This window comes from Syngnathus floridae, chromosome 4 (genome assembly GCF_059516105.1).
Source record: "Syngnathus floridae isolate MCC-2025c chromosome 4, RoL_Sflo_1.0, whole genome shotgun sequence".
Taxonomy (NCBI): Eukaryota; Metazoa; Chordata; class Actinopteri; order Syngnathiformes; family Syngnathidae; genus Syngnathus; species Syngnathus floridae.
In genome coordinates, this window is record NC_142416.1 from 15367394 (window position 1) to 15389141 (window position 21748).

General features: G+C 39.2%; 1 long non-coding RNA gene across 1 annotated transcript in view; it reads right to left on the minus strand.

Annotated features, from left to right (window-relative positions):
• LOC148399398 (uncharacterized) overlaps positions 1–21748 on the minus strand; it is a 68293-nt gene that overhangs the window by 12743 nt on the left and 33802 nt on the right. Inside the window, exons 2-3 of the long non-coding RNA XR_015858239.1 lie at positions 6007–6104; positions 5209–5300 (exon numbers count right to left, since the gene is read on the minus strand). This is a non-coding gene — a long non-coding RNA (uncharacterized LOC148399398). The remainder of the gene's footprint in view (positions 1–5208; positions 5301–6006; positions 6105–21748) is intronic.

Consider the following 21748-nt stretch of genomic DNA (forward strand, 5'->3'; position numbering starts at 1 on the left):
AATCATTTTCGTCGCCGGCCTCATCGAAGTCAGTTTCCTACGGAGGGACCATTATGACTGTCTACCCAAATAAATGTATAAAGGCCTCATATTATTTTCAGTATAGACTACACATCAAACTGATAACCAGTTTTGAAATCAGAGGGTTGTAAAAACTGTTCAAATATTTTAAAAAGACCAATGGTGTCAAAAATTGCTAGTGATATCTCTATTTTTAAAAACTGAAGGCAATTTCTTTTTTCGTATTGACACGTCGATGCACGAATTATTCTCGTGGGCCACATAAAATGATGTGGTGGGCCATATCTGGGCCCCTGGGTCTCGAGTTTGACACCTGTGCAATAATAGTTTCCAATTCTTAACCAATAGGAGATTGACCGAAATGTGATTATTTTCAACATATTATAAAACAAATATTCAAAAGTATCTATTCTTTGATAATACATCCATTTTGCATTGACCTTAAACACTGCGAGTCAGGCCTGCATAAACATTTCTAATGTGTTTGCAATGATGAAAAGGGACGCTTACACATAAGACTCAAAAGTAGGGCTCAGCGTGTTGGAGCCTCAGCCTTGAGACTCAATAGGGGTGCGTTTGCGCATCTGTGGCATGCAAGAAACAGTAGAGATGCAAGATTTCCTTTTGACTGAGAATCTCTGCCTATGGGGGAATTCCCTGAGCAGCACCTTTCATTGACGGCCTGAGGCCACGTACTCACACAGACGCACTCGCCCTGCTTTCATCTAACACCTGGAGAAATCCAGCAACTCCACAATGCGGATGCATAATTGAAAGCATTCCTCGCTTTATTTTACCTATTTTGGTACGGATATGACGATGTGAAGACGAATTTAAGTTTGCGTAGTTTGTGTCGAACCTTACGCGTCACGGAGAAGATTGGCAGAAGCATTACACACTCCTGACATGCTAATTCTGTTTATTTTTAATCTGCGTTTCATTTGACTTGACGCATTCTGCCGCATTCATATATTAATGAGGGATGTGGGAGGATAGTACACCTTTGAAATGGAAATGTATTTTAGCTACAAGCTGTGCTTTGTTTAAAAGTTTGCAGAAAATAGGCTAGAAATATTTTTTTAAGAGTGTAAAATTAATAAATAAAAAAAGGTGACATCCAGTCATCAAACCAAAGTGCCTACATGAAAACACAACAATAATAATAATAATAATAATAATAATAATTGGAAAAACAAACATGGAAAATTGTTTTTTCTAAAGTTCAAGGCAAGGAGGAAAACCGTTTTGGTGCAGACCGCAATACAAGATTTTTCAGTGAATTAATTTTAATACGAGATGGATATATTTTGGCGCTTCTCCAAATTCTTATATGATGGTCTACTGGGTGCCCATTTAAATTTATTTCACGACGGCTGCACTGATGTTACTCGAAGTCTCCCATTATACCACCTTTGCTTGTTTATGCCAAACTGGTAATCATTGTCAAAATGCTGACGCAGCATGTCATTTTATGGAGCAATCTGCTCTTTGGTAACAGAAGTTTGTCGGCGGGATGTGTGTTATGAATGAGCTGACTTCCTTGAACATGACTATTACTCTGCACAACATCAACATAACATTTAACGACATCGCTTCATCTCCATGCAGTTTGTACAGAAGGCTGATGTGAAATAATCATTGGCCCCCTGTCACTTTGCTGTTTTACATTGCTCACTCACATTCTGAGCTTTGATTCCAGATTGAACATTTTCCCAGTTGTACAATACGTCATATTCTATATATCTGACAATCATCAGTATACGTGCCTTGAATGGTCTCTTAGATGCAGCTTCAAGGTTAGAATGGTGACCATTTTTATCGTAGTACATTTCATTATTTCCACCTCTCTTCAACATGGTATTTTATGACATTTATTAAGTCAGCCTTTGTTCATTTTTTAAAGTTGAAACAATTTTTATGAACGTTTGTTAATTGATGACTACTTGTAATTTGAAATTTGCTCCTAACCACTATCTGGGTGTAACGCCAGAGTGATGTTTGTTGATGTTAATATAATTCATGTGGGGCGTATTGTTTTTTTTCCACATACCTTTATTTTTGGGTAATTTATTTATGGCTTGCTTGCCAAGGGGTGGAGAAGTTTGATGTTTCAAGAATACCATAATCTGAATTTAGGCATCTTTATTATTATTAATTACTATTCGCTTAATTCCACCATATGAGTCGGAGAAGAACATCAAAAGACTGCCTTTCTAAAAAGAATTCGGATTTAGAAGCTTTCGTATAATTGATGATGAGAACAGAACATAAGAATATTTTGGAGGGGTGGGGAATGAGCCAAGATCCATATTGTATATTTCATGAGAGATTTACAGGGGCATTTTACAAATGTGCCAGTTCCTTAGCGAATAATGCATAGAACTTGATGTTTGTGTGTCTTAGAAGAAATATGTAAAAATTCATAAATATGTGAAGGTGGTGTTGATTGCGATGAAATGTGTTCAAAATTGATGGATATCTGTACTCATTTGATTTGACTACCACATTTCTTTGTTGATTTGCCTTTGTTTGAGCCCACACCCACTTCCTGTGTAGACGAATCCTATAAATAATAAATAATGAAGTCCTTCTGAACAACAAAAAAAAAAAAAGCAAGTCAGAATGTGATGCCGCCATGTGTTTGAGGCCAGGTGGTACTGGGTCGTAACTACCCAGAAGTTAGACGACATATGTATTTGCCGATACTTTTCAGTGGTGACCCCTAATTCCCCTGGCTCGTCTCTGGCTTCCAGAATGACACACGTGCACAAGCAGACGGCATGCCTGCATCGTAAATCGGGTTTGATCTGTCAGAAAAGCGTGTCGACGCTGTCAGTCAACAGCGTTTGAGTGTCAGACCAACGTTTGGAGTGTCAGGAGATGTGCGCACAACGCTTCTGTCTTAAGTTGTGTTTGAATCAGCACCCAAAAAGATAGAAAGGATCAAATAGGAATGTTCGTGCCTGGTTTTTACAATGAGTTTATTGAAAGTTAAACAGTCATTGGTGACAGTATGATGGCACTGTTAAGACCGTGACACTGATAGGTGGTCTTTTTATGCACAATTGCAAAGCAAAATATAGGGGTGCTAAAAGTGGGTGGCCATGGGTGGCCAAGGTCACCCCTGAAAATTTACTGGCCACAGCTACTGTTTTACAATGAAGTTCCACATTATGATTTATTTCTTCGTTACGCAACCTCAAAATATTAAGTGTAATATTAATAGTCTGACGCATACATTTCGGCTCGAGGTGCCCGCCTCCCCCTTGATGGCTGTCATGAGCTATTGAAAATCGGCTTTTATTTTTGGTGTGCCATCTCAAGATTTGTTGTGGCCATGCCTATGAAAGATTTCTGGAGGCGGCCCTGCCAAAATCAACCAACATTTACTGACTGACATATTTTGTATGGATGAATTAGAATGAGATATTTATTTCAATAATAATAATTTATTTTCTATGTAGGGGGTCTCGTACATCTGGATGTCTATTTTGTTGTCACCACTTTGACATATTTTCGTATGGATGAATTAGAATGAGATATTTATTTCAATAATAATAATTTCTTTTCTATGTAGGGGGTCTCATACATCTGAATGTCTATTTTGTTGTCACCACTTATCGTTATTAAATGTTGTATTTAAGATGCATTTGAACTGTTTTGTAAATAACAACCAAATTCTGGCTAACATTAGTCTTGTTATTTTTGATGAAACCAACTTCTAGACAACGCGATGGAGACGTACTAAAAGCAAGCAAAGGCAATCTGCTTATGTGAAGGACCCACAATGTGTTACAGCCCTGGGCAACTGTCACTATCAAGGCTTCAGCACGCCATCAGTGGGTGCCAACCAGCCCTCCTGTCTCTTGTGGGGTGTGCAGGGGTGGCAAGTCTTTGTGTCTGTAGCTGTCTAATTAGCATGTGTTTTTGTAGACACATTCAAATATCTCGGGATGTGGGTGTGTTTCATAATAACAACGGCTACACTGTTGTTAAAATATGTTCAAGTATAATAAAAGCCACCTGTCAGCAAGACAATGACCCACACCACAGTTAACATCAGAATATTCAAATATTCAATGTAAAATAGACACAAAAATAATGGCAAGGCTTTTTGACATGCTAACAAAGCAGTTGTCTCTGACACATTCATCACTGGCAAAAATAAGTTATTCAGAGCGACTATCATATTTGTGTATTCAGTACAGAGCCTTCTTTTGTGTTACTCCTTTCCATTGCAAAAAGCAATGAAAAGTTACTGGGCATGCCGTTGATAAATCAACACCAAATTTTACGGCAAACTTAACAACAAAACTGTTCTAACTTTACGAAAAAAAGCACGGGTTGTTTCAAGAGTCCCCCTCGGCCATCATTCTGAATGAACCTTTTATGCAGACTTTTTAAGGTGTTTATCTCAGTGTTTGGCAAAATACCATTTTATAAATTGCACATTGTGTTCTATTGATGCACCACTTTATATGCAGTAGATACACGGACGTCTAACAAAACAATAAAATATGTTCTTTGCATCACCCCAGTTTTTTCTCTTCAATCAATGCTACTTCCAATTCTCAAACAAGACCTCTTGTCTTTGCTGAGAATGTCAAGCAGTCTGCGCAATAGGAATCACGAGATTATGTATTCATTCATTTCGCGAGGCGCTTGCAAGGCTGCCGAGTCCCAAGTTAGTTTAGTACCGCTACCTAATTAAGTGTTCCAGGGTTTTAAATCCCTCTAAATTATTTCCTCCGTCTTCGTCCCCAAACTCCAACTCGCTCCTTGTCTCTCTTCTTAGCCCGTAGGCATTGCCCTATCCCACTCCGAATCGTTTTCCATTTCATCTTTGTGTTAAACATTAATACACCCCCTTTGTATTTTTTGTCTTCCCTCATTTCATCTCCATTACAGACAGACGAGCAAAGGCGCTTAGCTCTCATTCAGTGAGGCTTGATGAAGGAGAGCAGGTTCTAATTCTATGTGAGCACATAAACATGATTTGATCCGTGCAATTCATTATTTCAATCACATATTTAACAGCAAGCATTATCTTAATGCTTAATTACCAATTAACAGTGTCTGATTAAGTGGCAATTAGCAGCTTAGAATAAAAATGGAAGTGTCCCAACACAGGGACACGTGAAAATTAGAGAACGTTTATCTTCATGTCATGTCAGTTTGAGTGCGCACCTTGGTGGACATTTTTCATCCCGGCATTGTGAACGCTGTCACGTTTCATTCGCCTCCTCCATTAATGGAGATGAGATCCAGAACAGCTTTTCCTGTCATTAGGGAAACGTGACGCAAACATCATTTAAGACTTCATTGCCATCATATCCAAATCATTTAAAACCCGGTAATGCGCAAGAGTTATGTGTTTCGATTTACTCACAGTGGCCACGATTCAATAACTTAGATGCAGTCTTTTTATGTTTGTCTTCATTTATGTCATCATGTAAAAACAACCAACAACACCCAGATAACACGTGGCTGCCATTTGGATGGTGGTGTGAAGTTCACAGTCTAACAGTATGTCAGTCAAATGGGATGGAACAGGCTGCCATAATGTTGGAAATATGTGTGTGGTTGTGTGTGTGTGTTTACAGCTTTGGTGTCCAAATTGTTAGAAGGGTACAGTTATGAGTTTGCTATTTTAAAAGCAATTTGACGGTGAGTTGTGGGTGTTCTCGCCAACTACATGGAACAGTGAGCTATTGAAATACTCTAGCGCGGCGCATATATTTACATATTCCCTCATGGATTTGGAATTGAGTTAAAATTGAGCTCAGGAGTTTCTGCCTCTGGTGAATTAAATTTCTTGTGACACCTTTCCTGCTGAACTTGACTGAATTATCATGTGTGTGTGAGTGTGTGTGTGCGCATGTGCCCGCCCACATTGAAACGTCGATAAACCTCAACTCATTTTAAATCTAATAAGTGATGATGGGCACGAAAACATACATTAGTCCCACACCTCCACACACATACCTGTTAACTTAGAACCTAAAAGGTTGACAAATTTGGAAGTTGACAGTGCGGGAATCCCGTGACTTGGAGATAGCACTCTTTCGGACTTTTGCAGGGACCTAAGAGTGAAATGGAAAAAAAACCAAAGCATTATTATGAAAGATGGAATATTTTGTGGTCATTTTAAAAGGAAGCTTTACTAAACAACAGGTTTTAGATTATGTTTATAGACACTAGCTGAAGTGGTACCTTCATATGTTTGTATAGAGTCATGCTGCAGCTTAGGACTTAAATTTAAAATCCAAGGAATAGAACGCCTTGTGCCACACGGCTTCAACAGGACTGTCACATGGTTGGAACACCATGTTCATATAATGCACCAACACTTGAATTTCTCTCAGGCAACACATTTTAATGGTCCACCCTTTTACCTGTAGCATTTTGCCACTCATAAAAAAAAAAGAATTGCAGTAAATTCAAAGGTAATACACATGTTTGCAGGCCAACAAGCATAATTTAAGACCAATCCCAGTTTTATCCCTTTGCTCTTGTTTCAACCTTGTAAATGTGTTGTGGAATGGTGAAAACATGACCATTGGTGGAGCTACAATTTTTTTCCATGGAGGAGCCATGAGGTGGCCAAGAATATCAGGTGGTCTGCAAACCAAACCAATTTTTTTTAAAGTCCCAAAACTTCTTCAGAAAACACAGGTGAATATTCATTCAGTTTCCTTTGGGATGGTTAAATGTGGGAAAGGTATCCTTAAAAAAAAATCGTAAAATTCCCCAAAGTCAATTATCTGGCCTGACACCTGGCGGTCCAAGCATATTTCAAGGGGGCGAGTAGGGTCAGTAACCCAGTGAAAAGTTGGAATGTTATAATCCGTGTAAATATTACTAAAGGGCATTGCATTTTTTTTAGGAGTCCTAAATGATCAGAATCAGTTCATTCAAAAGATTCATTAAAAAGATACCTTCAATGAATAGTTCTATATTTTCCCCGTAATAATATTCATTTTTAGTACTGTAGAGCGAGGAGGATCTCCTGACAAAAATAAGAGGCAATGGGGAAACATAACGTTCGCCCACCAACAGGTCTCTCAGCCTGTTAGCACCCGCTATTTGTGATATGTTTAAACCAAGCCCTTTGTGTTTGAAAATGTGCACTTGTGCACCACGGAAAATGGAAGGCAATTGCTGTTGACTGACAAGCAAACAAAAGCCTGGCCGTCCTTCGCATGCAACCTGACTTGCTCCTACAGTTTAGTTACTATTATTCCAAAAAATCCTTGGAAACCTCTAGCAACCTGTTTCCTTTGCATGGAAACCATTTGTGACAGAGTCTGCCATGCGTGCACCGACAGCCCGAGGACGTTGCCACTTACCTACTGTGGAACGCCCACAGGTCTACTTTCTAAAGGATTGACCCCTGATCTTTCCTTTCTTCCTCCTTCCATCCCTATCTTTCTTTCCAAGGTTCTGTGCATCCACTATGAAATTGTTGCTGCACTCAAGAAGAAGCAAATCACTCAGTTTTAGCATACATAAAATGCTATGAGATCATAGCCATCCTTTCCAAATGCTCCACCATTACCTGCAGGGAAATGAACATTACTGCATTAGTTCTAGCAGTAATAATATAAAAGCCTTCAGGGGTTGTTTGAATTATATTCAGTTCAAACACAGCGCTATGGACTTGGGAAAAGCACAGAGAAGTGAGCAGTTTTCATATTTTCTCTCCTACTTTTCTCACTCTGATTCAATTTCTCTTTTCTCTTAAAGAGCCCATTTGTTATCACACTCGCAGTATTAACATCCCAAAGAGGTAATACTTCATATTGAGCAACTGTCGGTATCAGAGCTTGACAAGGAAGATCATTTCAAAGCATCCGTCGGCTCATGTAATCGACTACTTTCTGTGTGATAACACTTGGTTTGAATTGTAGACTTTCTGCCCATAATAAAATCATTTGGGGGGAAATTCTTTGACATTTTGTACACCCCAAATCTTCTTTTTACCTTCATCTGTCACGTTTCCAAATAATCCCACGCGTGCTAACTATCCACGTCTAGACTCATCCAGTTTTTATGAACTCACTCACAGACTCGATAGATATGTATCAGCCAGACTGAGTCCCTTCCATGATCAATAATTAATTCACTCCATCCATAACCACAATCACTCACCCGCCGATTCGCACACTCTCAACCTCTGTAAATCCGACTTTATTTAGCTACTCAGTGACGTCTCAAACATTATCTGACCATATCAAGCCCATTCGGATCAAGATTTTATTCCGAACAAGAAGGAGATTTGTGTTGATTGAAAATCTAATCGTTGCGTATGATAACACTTATTTTATCAGAACAAACCGCCTTTAGCATTGTTTGGAATGTCATGCCTTTCTGTTACTTTGTTCAAAAAGTACCAATTAATTTATTCATACCTAATCACACTCCCACTGTAAAACATACTAATGACCTAACTCATTCATTCAGTCATTATTATATTTTTCAACCCACCTACAACCTCACTTGTAAATAGTAATTTAGTAAACCACCCACAAGGTAGCCCACTCATTCCATCTGTCCTTGTCACAAACAGAATCTGAATCATCAATTGATCAATGACTGAATGACCTGCACCTACTGAAACACACTAACTCAGAGTGCCACCTATTCACAAAGTCCCTCCCAACAATTGCTCAAACTCAATCAGTCAGTCACCCACATACAGCGATTGACTCAGCCACAGTTACTAAATCGTTCACATCGGCACACTAACAACTCACTCACTGGCTTATCATCATCCCCTCACTCACCTTACTCCCTCATGGACACGTGCATCAGTATAGTGTAAGTGCTGTTTGAGTGAAAAAGAAAAAAAAAAAATATTGAGCCCTTTTTTTATTTTTAATTCCCCCTCAAAGCTAGTTTTGATGCAGAACGAACCGCTATTTTACAGAAAACATTGTTTGATTATCAACTATTATTCATATATTTTGCTTATAGTTGCACTATTTAGTGTTGATTGTGTTAAGAGAACGAAATACATATGTTTAATATACATTATGTGTTTTAATTGAATATTTATGGTGATGGTTGACCTTTTTTGGGGCCTTGGGCAACTGCCCTCAAATTTTCAATGCACATGCCTGCTCAATTAAGCAAATAAACATTGGTCAGAGATATACGCCAACATATGTATAAACACATCTCCGTGTGGATTTAATTGCTTTTTGCAGAAAATACAAAACAGTCCTGTGTGCCCTGCAGTGCAATACATTCAGAGTGAACTTTGAGAATTACTGCAAATCAAAGCTAAAAAGGTCAAAATCACATTGTGTCTGGAGAACAGAACAAGGCAAATAGTTTCATTTGTTCCTGTAATTCAGATTCATTAAATTTATGTGTAGGAGGTGGAGATTTTTATTCAATGTGATAATTGTCACCTCAGCTTCTTCTGTGAACTTATTTGTCCTTTTTTTTTTTTTTCCCCCAACGAAAAAGATCAAGCATATATTTCTCTACTGGAGCAAATCATTAAAGCCGTACAGTGTTTATTTTGAGTGTAATTTTTTTCACGGCAAATTTGTTCGGATGGCTGTTTCAAATTTAATTTCAGGTCTAATATAAAAATGTGTCTAATGTTTAATTTGAAAACTTCTTGTGTTCTTAAGAAACTTGTATGATTTTGGGATAATATAATTAGCGTTTCCTTGTAAATTTGCATGCTGTTTTTAAACATCCTTAGTATGGAAACAGACTTAAAAAGTGTCTTTTGATCGATGAGTAAACCAAAAACAGGCAACCAAGCTCAATTATTTTTACTACAGCGCCACAGGTGTTTGCTGGATATTTACCAAGCTACCAATTCCAAGAGAGAGAGAATGGGGGACAGCAAATAAAAAAAAAAGTCAGCCAGACAAAGTGAACCCTAATGGGCCATAGTTGGAGGGAATTAGTTCCACTTCATACTTGAGCACATTTTTCAGATGAACAGCACTCTTCTCAACCATCTTGGTGAAGTCCAAAGTTTTTCACATGCAGTATGAAGTTTTGGTGAGGCTTTAAATATCCATCTTGCTGGCACACTACAAAAATAATATTAATTTGGAGCTATGCACAGGCCTCAAGTTCCATATTTTTCAATGGCTGCCCTTTCTTTAGAGTCCCATTTCCCTCCAAACATTTTGATTTTAACCATCTAAGACTTATACTACCGCATCATTGCATTTGACAGCAGTTCAACAGTGCTGCATAATGCAAACACTGTGTTACGCTCTCCAAAGTTGTCTTGTAAATATAAATATACAGTAAAAGGTGGCTCCACTAGTTTGTCACTACTGATGTCAATATGCAGCAGAAGGCCAAGCGGGATATAAACCAGTAATTGAATGCCAGCATTCCGGTGGGAAGATAAAATGGTAGGCATGCTATTAGACAGAATTGACCATCATCGTCCCTCAAGAACATTCTTTGTGTACCGAGGACCTTCACATGATTGTAAGTGTGTATGCTTTCATTAGGACTTCACTGCATGTATTCAGTTAAGCCAATACCAATTACGCTAACATTTCAATCATGATTACAATTTGGCACCACTGTGCACAAGCAACCTTTCAATATTCACCTATCAAAGGGTTATGAAAGTCAAGGTTGAATCCTGTGTTTTCACAAAGGGAGACAGAGGCAAGTTAGAAATCATGCAATATTTAATGCCTCAGGAAATATAATTAATACTGTCATGATGAAGATACTGGTGATGGATGAAAAGGCGTACTGAGGCTAAGGAAAGATGGAGAGACGCACGGAGACTAGGAAAGTTGGACCGTAGCAAATTATTACATTATTCAAATGCAGTTGAGGAGATTCCCTCTTGCACCTGAAGCACTGAATGCCAGAGACTAATGTGTATGTGTGTGTGTGTGTGTGTGCGTGTGTGTATGTGTGTGTGTGTGTCGACGTTTTCTCTCTTTAAAAGCCTCCAGTTATCGTGAACAGAAGGGTATGACAAGCTGTTATGGCAAAGGATGGATGAATTTACAGATTTTATATTTGGACCGGAACAACAAATATTTGTTAATTAGATTGGATGAATGGAACACTTATTGGTCACAACATTAGGTATCATAAGAATTTAGAATTAAAAGCAACAGATTTGGGAAAAAAAGTTTTAATGTTGAAAAGGACTATGGAATGAGAGAAGTTTTTATATTGCTGGTCATTGTTTTAATAATTTATAATTCACTTTGTGGAGAAAATCCAATGAACATCAAGTAGAAGGAAATGAAAGAGAACTTTATGGTTAAAATCAAAGATGTCTGGGATAACTCACATGGATCTATGTCAAAACATTTGAGACAAATGTTTAAAGAAAATATAAAGTAGATGTTTAAGGGATGAATATGGAATAACTTCTGATAGGCAGAAGATGGCATGCAGGAGGTCTGCTAGATGGAATATGGTTAGACCAGAAATGAGATCAATCCAGTACAAAGTGCTAGCAGAAGTCAAAGCCATACTCTGCTTCAATAAAGACAACAATGTTTAGTCAAAGTGAAGTGCTGTTTTGATTGTAGTAAAAAGCAAAGTGGAGTTCATGAATTTCGTTTGATCTGTGGAAATTATTTGACGAGCAGCTTGCGGGAGTTAAAGAGCTTGTGAAGGCTGTGCCCGAATCATTATCTGTGTTTTTGTGCTCCATCATTGTTTAAAGCCAACACAGAGCAATTTCATGTTTGTATTTTCATCACAAATGGGAACGACTTGGATGATTATGCAGCGGATTTCTCAAACGAGAACCGAGGCAGATGAGAGACACAGCTATAATTTGGTCTCTTCGATGTTCCATTGACAGTCGCGGCACACACACACACACTCAGACACACACGCACACACACACTCGCGCCTCCTCTCTCTCTGTCTGCTGCTGATGGAAAGTCACGACTTTTCGAGTCGAGGAAATATGCAAGCTCAAACTGACGCACAAACGCACACACAAAAGTGTGCACTCATAACTTCTGCATCTGTTTAAACTAAATACTTTTCATATACAAACGTATTACACCAACACATACATAAATTCAAAGGCAGTCACAAACTCACATAATGAATAGCAATTATAAGCATTTCCAGAATACAAAACATAATCACCCAAGGTAGTTCAGGTGCAGGAGCGATTAAGCCAAGGATATAAATATAAATAAATAAATAAATAAATAAATAACCAAAAAAATATATAAATAAATACATAAATACATACATTAAATTTATGACATCAACAGCCGTTTTTTGTGCCTGTGCACATACAGGTCTCTATGGATCATAAAATACCATCAATGTGTTTAAATATCCATCTGCAGGTGTGTGTTGGTGTGTGTCTGTGTGTGTGTGTGTGTGTGTGTGTGTGTGTGTGTGTGTGTGTGTGTGCCAGTGCGTGTGTAATCTAAGGGTTTATGCAGTGAAGTTAAAGCTTATTAAAGGGAGTGTAAAGCAGAGAGAGTGTAATTACCAAACATAAATGAGAAGCTCTCACCCAATGCATTAAATTACCCCGGGAGAGGAATGCCAGCTGATAATTGGACTTTCTCATCTTTGTGTGTGTGTACGTGTATAAGTGGAGGGAAGGGAGAGTCAGGTAAAATGTGTGTCAATAGTAGACTTGACTGAGAAAACACACACATACAAAATGTGAAATGGAGAGAGTTAATGTGTGAATGTCCTTCCACTTTTAGAGAGTGTGGTCCACTGGCTGATAAATTCACTGACACCCCAGTTATGACAAACCATGAGTCACGTTCACCTTTGCCTCCCGTGAGTGTGTTTTTATGGGATTCAATGTGTGTAAGCATTAAGAATGCAACACGTTTTCTTCTTCCTGCTTAATACTGTTGATAAGAAAATTCAATAAGATATTGTATCAAAGTATTTTACAAAGAATGTTCAAGTGTGTATATTGTTCAGTAACAACTTTTACTGTAAGTTTATTTTCCATTATATTTAGTGATCGATTAGGTAAAAGAGTCCCCCCCATAAATATGCTTGGACCCCACCCCCTCTCCTACACTTGGCCCTTACAATAAAATTTTTTTTTTTAATTTTTTGCAAAATATTAGACAATAAAACAAATAAAATACAGCACAACACGTCATGTTTTGCAGCATATTGTGGCACCATTTATCATTTTTTGCAGTGGCTGTCAGGCTCACTCAGGAAAGAGACACTCGAGGCTGATAAATAGACCACTTAGGTCTATAATATAGTAGTGTTTTAGTATTTGTCAAATGATATACTTAATTCTCATAGTGCCACGCTGTATTTACTATGTTAGTGTGTCAGAGGAAATAAGCACAAATAGGAGTCCTGGGATTGACTGAAATTGCAAAGACTTATTGTCTGTTGTCATAAAGTCTGCCATGAGGCCAGTTATGCGTGGTTGTAGCGATGATGTGTATGCAAAGGTGTATGCTGTGCGTGTGTGTATGTGTCCCTGAGTGCATTTCCTTCCTCCAGCTCCTCTCTCGCTCATTCCTCTGCACTGTCCTTGCAATGCCCTTCTCTTTTTCCTACATGCACCATCTCCATTCTCCTGGCCTTACTTCCTCAATCCCCTCCCTCCTCCCCTTTCCACTTTAACTGTTCATTCTCGGCTCCCCCCTCCCCCCTTTCTTTCCTCTTGCTCTCTAACTTTCTGTACCAGGGGAATAACATGCATCAGAGCTTTCAGATGAAGACAGAGAGAGTAGCTTCGATCAGAACTGCACCAGACCTTTTAAGTAAACACTGCGGCAACATTGTCATGCACACACACATGCTCGCACGCACGCACATGAGAGAGAGAAAGCAAAGAGAACTCACTGACACAAAGTATGACGCTCAAATTTAGACGTGCCCGAATGCATGCTGGAAGTTGTGCAAACCGGGGCTGAATGAGAACCATGGAGAAAAATCACCTCCAAGAGTCAGAGTGCAAGGCAGACAGTACTGAGGCAGAGAGATGAAACAAGCTGTCAGGGAGCAAAACATGCAGCAGATTAGACAAGAGAAAAGAAAAGAAGGAGCATGGGGCAAAGCAAACAGTAAAAGACTAAAGGCTTGCTAGACATGAGAATATGAGGAGGAATGAAACAAGGTAAACACACATCGTCTGGTTTGATCACGGTAAGAAGGCAGAAAGTAAAACAGAGGAAAGGGGATAATGGGGATGGAAAAGTGGACATGAAAGCAGACAGCCCACAGAGATGAGGCGCAGACCGATGGTGGGATGAGCCGACAGAGACATAGAAAGGGTTAGTTGGCTAAATGGGTCTGCTTGATAATTGTGCTCCGTGACAGCTGACAGTAGTGCCACTTAATTAAAGCCAAGCAGGAAATGACTATTTATAGAGGCTCCATCCCATCAGCACTAAATGACATGGTGTTTTATTTCCCTGCATCCGACTGGCTGCAAAATGCTGACTTTATTTAATTCGATAAGTGTCTGTGTGTGTATGTGTGCATGCTGTGGTGTGTGCATGTGTGTTGTCTGTGTGTGTGCACTGAGGGCAAAGTGTCTTTACGTGTGTATCTGTGTTGGCAAGTAATCTGCAGTAAAGTGGCTTTAAATATGCAGGGAAAGTATTTAAAAATATTGTGTTTATGTGTTCAAGGCAGTGGGGGGGGGGGAACCATTGAATACACACACTAGGTTTGAATGATTATGGATTTTTTTATTGAGATTGTAGTCATGATTAATAAAACGATATTTGTACCCTTGAGTTTTGAGGAAAGGACAATACCTTAAATCCTGAAAAAGTTCTGAATATTAAAAATGACTTGAAATGCAAATTAAGAATACACTACAATAATCGAAAACACATCGTTACATTAATCGTTTTTCTTCAATTATATCGGTTTAAAGATGGAGAGAAGAAGAAAAATGACGATTACATTTCGATTAATTGCCGCGACCTAACACACACGCACGAGCAAAACACATCAAACACTGTCGCGCACCACTTACTGACTCGTCACACAACAACCCACACTTTGACAACATTCTGTGTGACAGTTTGGAAATGTCAGCCTCAAGAGTCTGACCTCCAGGAGCAGATGAATGGATGTGTGAGGATGCACAGCCACTGGAAAGGAAAAGTAGAAGCGCCGCCCGCATTTCTGCAACAATGCATTCGGTTGGCCTCGTAATTAAAGGATTTGAGACCAAAACGCTTAAGGGCTAGCGTGACGCGCACTGCGATAGCCATTTGAACACAATACCACTTCAAAACAACTGCGGTTACAACTGTGCCACTAAATGGGAGGAAACACTTGCTGATTGCTTGGTGACAATTCATAATTGACAAATAGGACTAATCCGTGTGACGAGATTCTCAGTTTTTTTAACAGGGGTCAACAAAGGACGCTGACTCGAGATCAGTATCTTGAGTCAGCGTCCTTGTCAAGAGAATTTGCAGAAAATGTTTGTTTTGATTAAGCATGAAACCCAGCGGACTCCAAAAGGTCCTTAGTAAAGAATTTTGAACTGGCTTTCTTGTGACACTGTAGTTTTATTTAGCAAATTTGCTGACTCAATGATAAGTAGACCTCATGTGGTTAAATATTTTTGTACTTTCCACAAAAGTAATTAATTCCCATAAACATTTGTGAAGTGGTGGGGCACGTGTGATCCAAGAATTCATTCAATTTTTATGCACACTAGGGTTTCTTTTTCCCCCCCATTTCCATTTTTGTTAAGGTTGCATTTTTCTACATGCCTAATCCCTAATTTCTCTGTGAATAATTCATGAATCTTAAATTGGTTGATATTTTTTTAAGTGGCACAACTTGGTGATGACCCAAATTTGAAGTGTTTGCTCATGGCAGAGGTCAGTGTTTAACTGAGCGCAATAGAAATTCCACATGATGCTACCACTGATAACATTAGTCATGGTGGAGAAAATTGTCAGGACTACAGTACTCTACATTTACACTCAGGTATTGGTTTAATATTAATGGATAAAAATCCAATAGACGATTACAAAATGCACTATCACTATTTGGAGATTTTGAATTTGTTCTGCACAATGTACACTTGTAGCAGCATGTGACAAAAGATGGAGACATGATGGCCATGCACTTCCATCTGCTCACTTGGTGGAAAAAAAAGAAAACAATTGTAAGTCAAAGGGGTTCTTGAATGTGTCTGTCTTTGACTGCACCAAGATGCGCTCTCCTGATAAATGCCTTCTTAACATCTGTTTCATCTCCAGTTCTATTGTGATCGTTTCTGTCGCACTTGCTGCTGCCGATAACACCATTTGTTTGATCTGTTGAGGTGTCAAGACGGGTACGGTATTGTGATTAACACCTGCTTTTTAAAGTTTAGCCTCCACCTTTCATATTGACATGTCACCCAATTATTTTCTGGGTTTGTTTATACCCAACTTTTCCTATTCCCTCTTGTCCTTTTGTTTTTTCTCCTTGAACTCTGCTCTATTTGCGGCCCTCCTTCTCTTAATGGCAGTACACTCCAATATCTCTATTTTTCCTCTTCTCTCTCTTTCTCGCTCTCTGTCTGTCTCTCTCGCTCTCTCTCACACTCTCTCTCTTTTTCTCTCTCTCTTTGCACCTGGATGTGTCCCATGGCAGTGCTGGCAAAGCATAGAGCAGATGAGGCTGTGTTAAACATTGCTTCTGCCAAAAGCTGTAGCGTGTTTCTTCCCACATCCGCAGGAGGATCTGCAACATTTGCGACTCTGTGCATGTTTTGCTGCAGGTGTGTATTACTTATATCCATATAATGAAGGTTGGACATTTACAAATGTATTCAAAGCAACGTGCACTGCCAAGATGTGATGTGGCATTGCGTGTAAAGTGGGAGTAGCGACACACTGAGCCTGTTAAACGGCGCTACTGCCTTGGTTTTGAACGCCGACAGCCTTTGCCGCTGACGCCACACAGCATCTTGACTGGCAAATCAAAGGCATGTACTGCCAAGTGGTGTAATGCAGATACATTTAATACCAAATTGCTCTGCTCCATTTAGCTAAACCCTGCTCCGCGCACGGTGACAAAATTCTTCTAAAGCTGCCTGAAAGCCACTCTGCTGAATGCTCCAAGAAAGTGGTTCATTTATTTATTTATTTAGCTGTTTATGGATAATGTAAATGTAAAAAAATATATATATATATATATATATATTATATATACATACAGCAAAATAACTGTATTTTCCGCACTATAAGGCGCACCGGATTATAAGGCGCACCTTCAATAAATATTGGTCCATATATAAGGCGCACCTGATTATAAGGTGCACTGTTGGCTACATATATATATATATATATATATATATATATATATATATATATATATATATATATATATATATATATATATATATATATATATATATATATATAAATAATATATAAATAAATATAATTTATTTCTATCGTCAACCAACAAGTTTAGACTTTGGGGTCCTCATGGATACAGACATTATATTCCGTTTTACAAGCCACCTTGAAGTTCAGACAAATTGTCAGTTACCCGTAACTTCAAGGTTCCAACTGCCTCAAAAGTCACGGAGTGAAACATTACAAAGTCATCATGCATCAGCGGTCATAATGCTATTTTTTTGATGGCACGAATCACCATATTTCAGTGGTTGATTAATATTCTGCCTGAATGTTCCCGTTTGTTATGAGGCATAGTGACTGGAGGTCGCAACCTTGGTGAATGACTGCAGTGCTGTCGAACGACAAGGGGATTTGTTTGTGCAAGTGTGGCTGTGCGCTCATTCTCACAGGCGGCTCTCAGTTCATGTAAAGTATACAACGTGCAGGCTATACTGCTATTAATACCCATTCAGCCTCCACCCAGCAAATCACCTGCTTACTGCAGGGTGTCAGAGGAAGAGGTGGTTATGGTGGTGGAAGCAAGTGTGGGAGAATGCTCGTGATTTGATTAGTGGAAGAGAAAAGGGGGTGGACCAAGTGTGGATGGAAGTGGCGGGTGCATCTGCATTAAAAGGGTGGAGTGTTGATTCTACACCGAGTCACGGGGATTGGGTGGGTGGAAGGGAGAAAGCTGGGGCAAAAATCGAGGGGGATTAAAATCCTCCCGGGATGCAAAAAGAGAGGAAACACTTAGGATGACTCTATTCATCACAATCACTGCTACAAAAGAGAGGGAAGCAGAAAATGAACAGTAGAGATGCAGGGAAGACTAAGTAGTGTCATGCATTAGCAGAAGTGGAATAAATGCATTAAGAGATTGAATGCATTGTGTCTTGGAGCTTCAGAATTCAGCTTTGACAAAGATAATATTATGTGCAATTTAAGATTGTTTTTAGTAATGGTATGCTCTCTCTTTCAATGTCATTAATTCCTTTTTCTATGCCAGTGTTGGTATTTGCTGCCTCGATTGCAGAGGTGTGCGTGGTTCAATTTGTCATCACTGACGTCATGTTGTTCTTCGAACAACAAACTCGTGTAGATGAAAGCCACTTTCACACCGCCTTCACAGCAAACTGGCGCATCAGACGGAATTCACCGAGCATGGACATTGCTTTATGTTGTGTGGATTTCTACAGATATTCAGGATGGCCACACATTGACACAAAAAAATCATTTCAGCAGAGAAGGCTTGCTAGGTAACAAACATAGGGCATGTTATCTCGTTTTAGAACCGGGAAAGAAAAATACAGGAGCTGTGACAGTTTTAGAAGCCGTATCAAATCAAATCTGTGCAAACACGGTTGTCAGTTTGTCGCCTGTTTCGAGTGAAAGATTTGGTTTCATTGTGATGCATTTTTCTTATTAAAGATGCCAACCTTCAAACTAAATAAACATCATGAGCCTCCATCTGGAAAACACTTGTTTCAAATAAGCGTGACATTTTTTTCTCCAGACTCTGGACTACTTCTCAGAAGAAAAAAAACATAATTGAACCTTTTTTTTTATATTATTTAGTTTGTTTATTCATGCAGAAGTCTTTGGGTGGATGCTTTGATTTGCTGGCGCATTTTAATAATTGTGGGAAATGAGTTACCGAGAACAGAATCACTCATGATTTTTGCTTCATGAGAATATTGTGGTTATATCAATAAATACGGTACTTGAGTGTAGCTAAAGGTCTATGCATTCAAAATCACAACCAAGTCACAAGAAATTATTCATGTTGTAATGTAAGGGCAAAGCGCTAAAAAGGACAAATTAAATGTCAAATTTGCCCATAGCCTTTCGCTGGCAATAATACGGAGGCTTTTAAAATGTTCTTATCTGATAGTCCACACAATGTATGGCCAGCAGGACATTCAAGTCAAAGTTAAATTAAGCCTTTACAAACTCAATTGAGCCACTTTTTTTGAATGCCGTGGGAGTTCTGCCTTGCACGGTAAAAAAATAAATAAATGACAAACAGGTTACAAGGTTCATCCAACCAATCGCCGATTGGCTTTATTAAAAATGTACCAAGGACAAATGGAGGACTTGGTTTTGGATCTCTAAGGAGAGAATGTGAACTCCAAAAGGCTTGGTGTGTCTTTCATACTTCTGGGTTGCAGAAAACCCAGGCTTAGGTCACGCACATGCAGAAGGGAGGCAAAACTGTCTGTGCACACTTTCTTTGAGAGGCAAAATGTGCCAAAGAGAGTTGCAGATGAAAAAGGGGTTAGGGAGGCAAAGGCGCCGTGAGTCCCAGAGAGAGACGAAGAATCGACGCAGCAAAGAGCAAGAGAGATCCAAAGTCAACTGAACTACGTGAGGGGAGGGGGGCGAGCTAGAGGATGGGAAAGGATGGAGTTGTGGAGAGGTTAATTGGAGGTTGCCGTGCAATGATATGATTCAGGGAGATCATTAGCATTCCGTAGCTAAATATTAATGACGGGCGGTGCTCCACTTGAGCTGCAGGAACGCGACGCTCCTGCAGGTGAGCCCTAAAGACTGAGTCAGAAGATCCGCTATGAATGTTTTACATTATTATTAACATAATTTGATAAAAAATGTGACTGTCATTTAAATTAGTCTGTTCGTGATAAATTTTATGGAAACAAGAACGTCCTTTTTTTAATGGATGCTTTGCTTGCAAATTCATTTTTATATGTAAATTAAGCCAGGCTTCGGATTTTCCGAGTTTAGTGTTTGGATGGGGATATTTTTATGGCATCTGTTTATGGGAAAGTTTATGAGTTATACGTATTAATCCTTGTTAACTTTATAGTCAAACGTGAAGATTTGAGTGAGGTTTTTTTAAACATACATTTCGGAATTAGTATTTTATTATCGACCAATGGCCACTCCAAATTCCAGTGGTTAGATCACGACATTTATCACGACATTTTCAAAAAGTCAAACAAGTGTCCTGAACAACTTGAACAATAAAGGGCAAGATGTGATGAAAGAAAAAAAGCCATAGCTTCCCTCAGCTAATCAATTGCCTTCCACTTTTTCTGTGTGTGTGTGTGCGTGTGCAAGTGCATGTGTGTATGCGCATACCCTCTCACAAGGTTATCAAGGATGATAAGCCAAAGAAAAAAATGGTAATGACAATGATAAGACCCCAAAAAAAAGGAAGTGAAGAAAGTAGTTCTACTCCGAGAAGTGCCTCTCTATGTTGCTTTTATTGATTCTTAGCTTTATTGATAACAGTTTACTAACAACTGCATGTCAGCAATTCCTAATGGTCCTGAAGCAGATAGCGGGGGGAAGTTCAAAAGAGCACTGTGTCATATTTCATATATTTTTTTAATCATTATTATTATTATAAATAAGTGGATAATTGCCTCGAAGCAATCTTATCACACAGAGCCATTCTGAACGCCCTTAATGTTACTAAAAATGGTTCCTTGCCCATTAAAATGTTAATCAAGCAACAATGTGGGCACTCCGAACAGATAGGAGCTTGTGCTTTGAACACGCTGATGCAGTTCATGGTGGATATTGAGCTGATGGCCCTCAGTGGCACTGACACACGCAGTAATTAATCATAAGCACCAAGATCAAAGTAACCCACTAAAAAAAAAAAACTCTTCCAGATGGGAATACTGCACTTAACGTGGGCTTTGCGTGACCAGACAGCGACATGCTTGCACACCGGTTTCGTGCATGTCCAAAAATAAATTTCTATTTTACATGCACTGACCCGCTTGTGCATGGGTTCTTCATCGCCATAGATTGTCGCGGGGTCCTTCCAAATGCGTCGGGAGACATGCAAAAGGAAGTAAGTGGCTTTGAAATCCACAGTGGCGTGGTATTAAAGAATTTCTCCTATTAGTGAGCTGGCAAATGCTCACTGGAATGGAGACAGCTTACATGAATCACGGCAGATATTCAATGTGAGAGTGTGTTTATGCGGTATGGGGTCTGTTTCAAAATGGAGGGGGGATGGGCGGATGAATTAAAGGAAAAAAGGCATTACTCTTGAGGTTGGCAGCACAAGAGCACATCTAAAAAACTATTTATCTCTGCCTCTGATTCTACCCCCATACATCCCCAAATCTCCTTTTTTTGCCTTTGCAGCTCTTCTGTTTTTCTCCAGAGCCTTCTGCTGCATTTGTTTCATTAATCCAAATCTCCCATCTCTTGCTACCCATTCCCCTTTTCGGCCCTCCCCCTCTGCCCTCTATCTCCCTTTGTCTCCATCATGACTTCTCTCACTTAGTTACACTTGTGTCTTCTTCATCTTCCCTGTACTTTTTTTTTGTCCTCCTCTCTTGGTTTAATCTGTGTTTCCGGCAATATTTCATTTTCCTATTCGGATCACTCCAGCCTCTCTCACC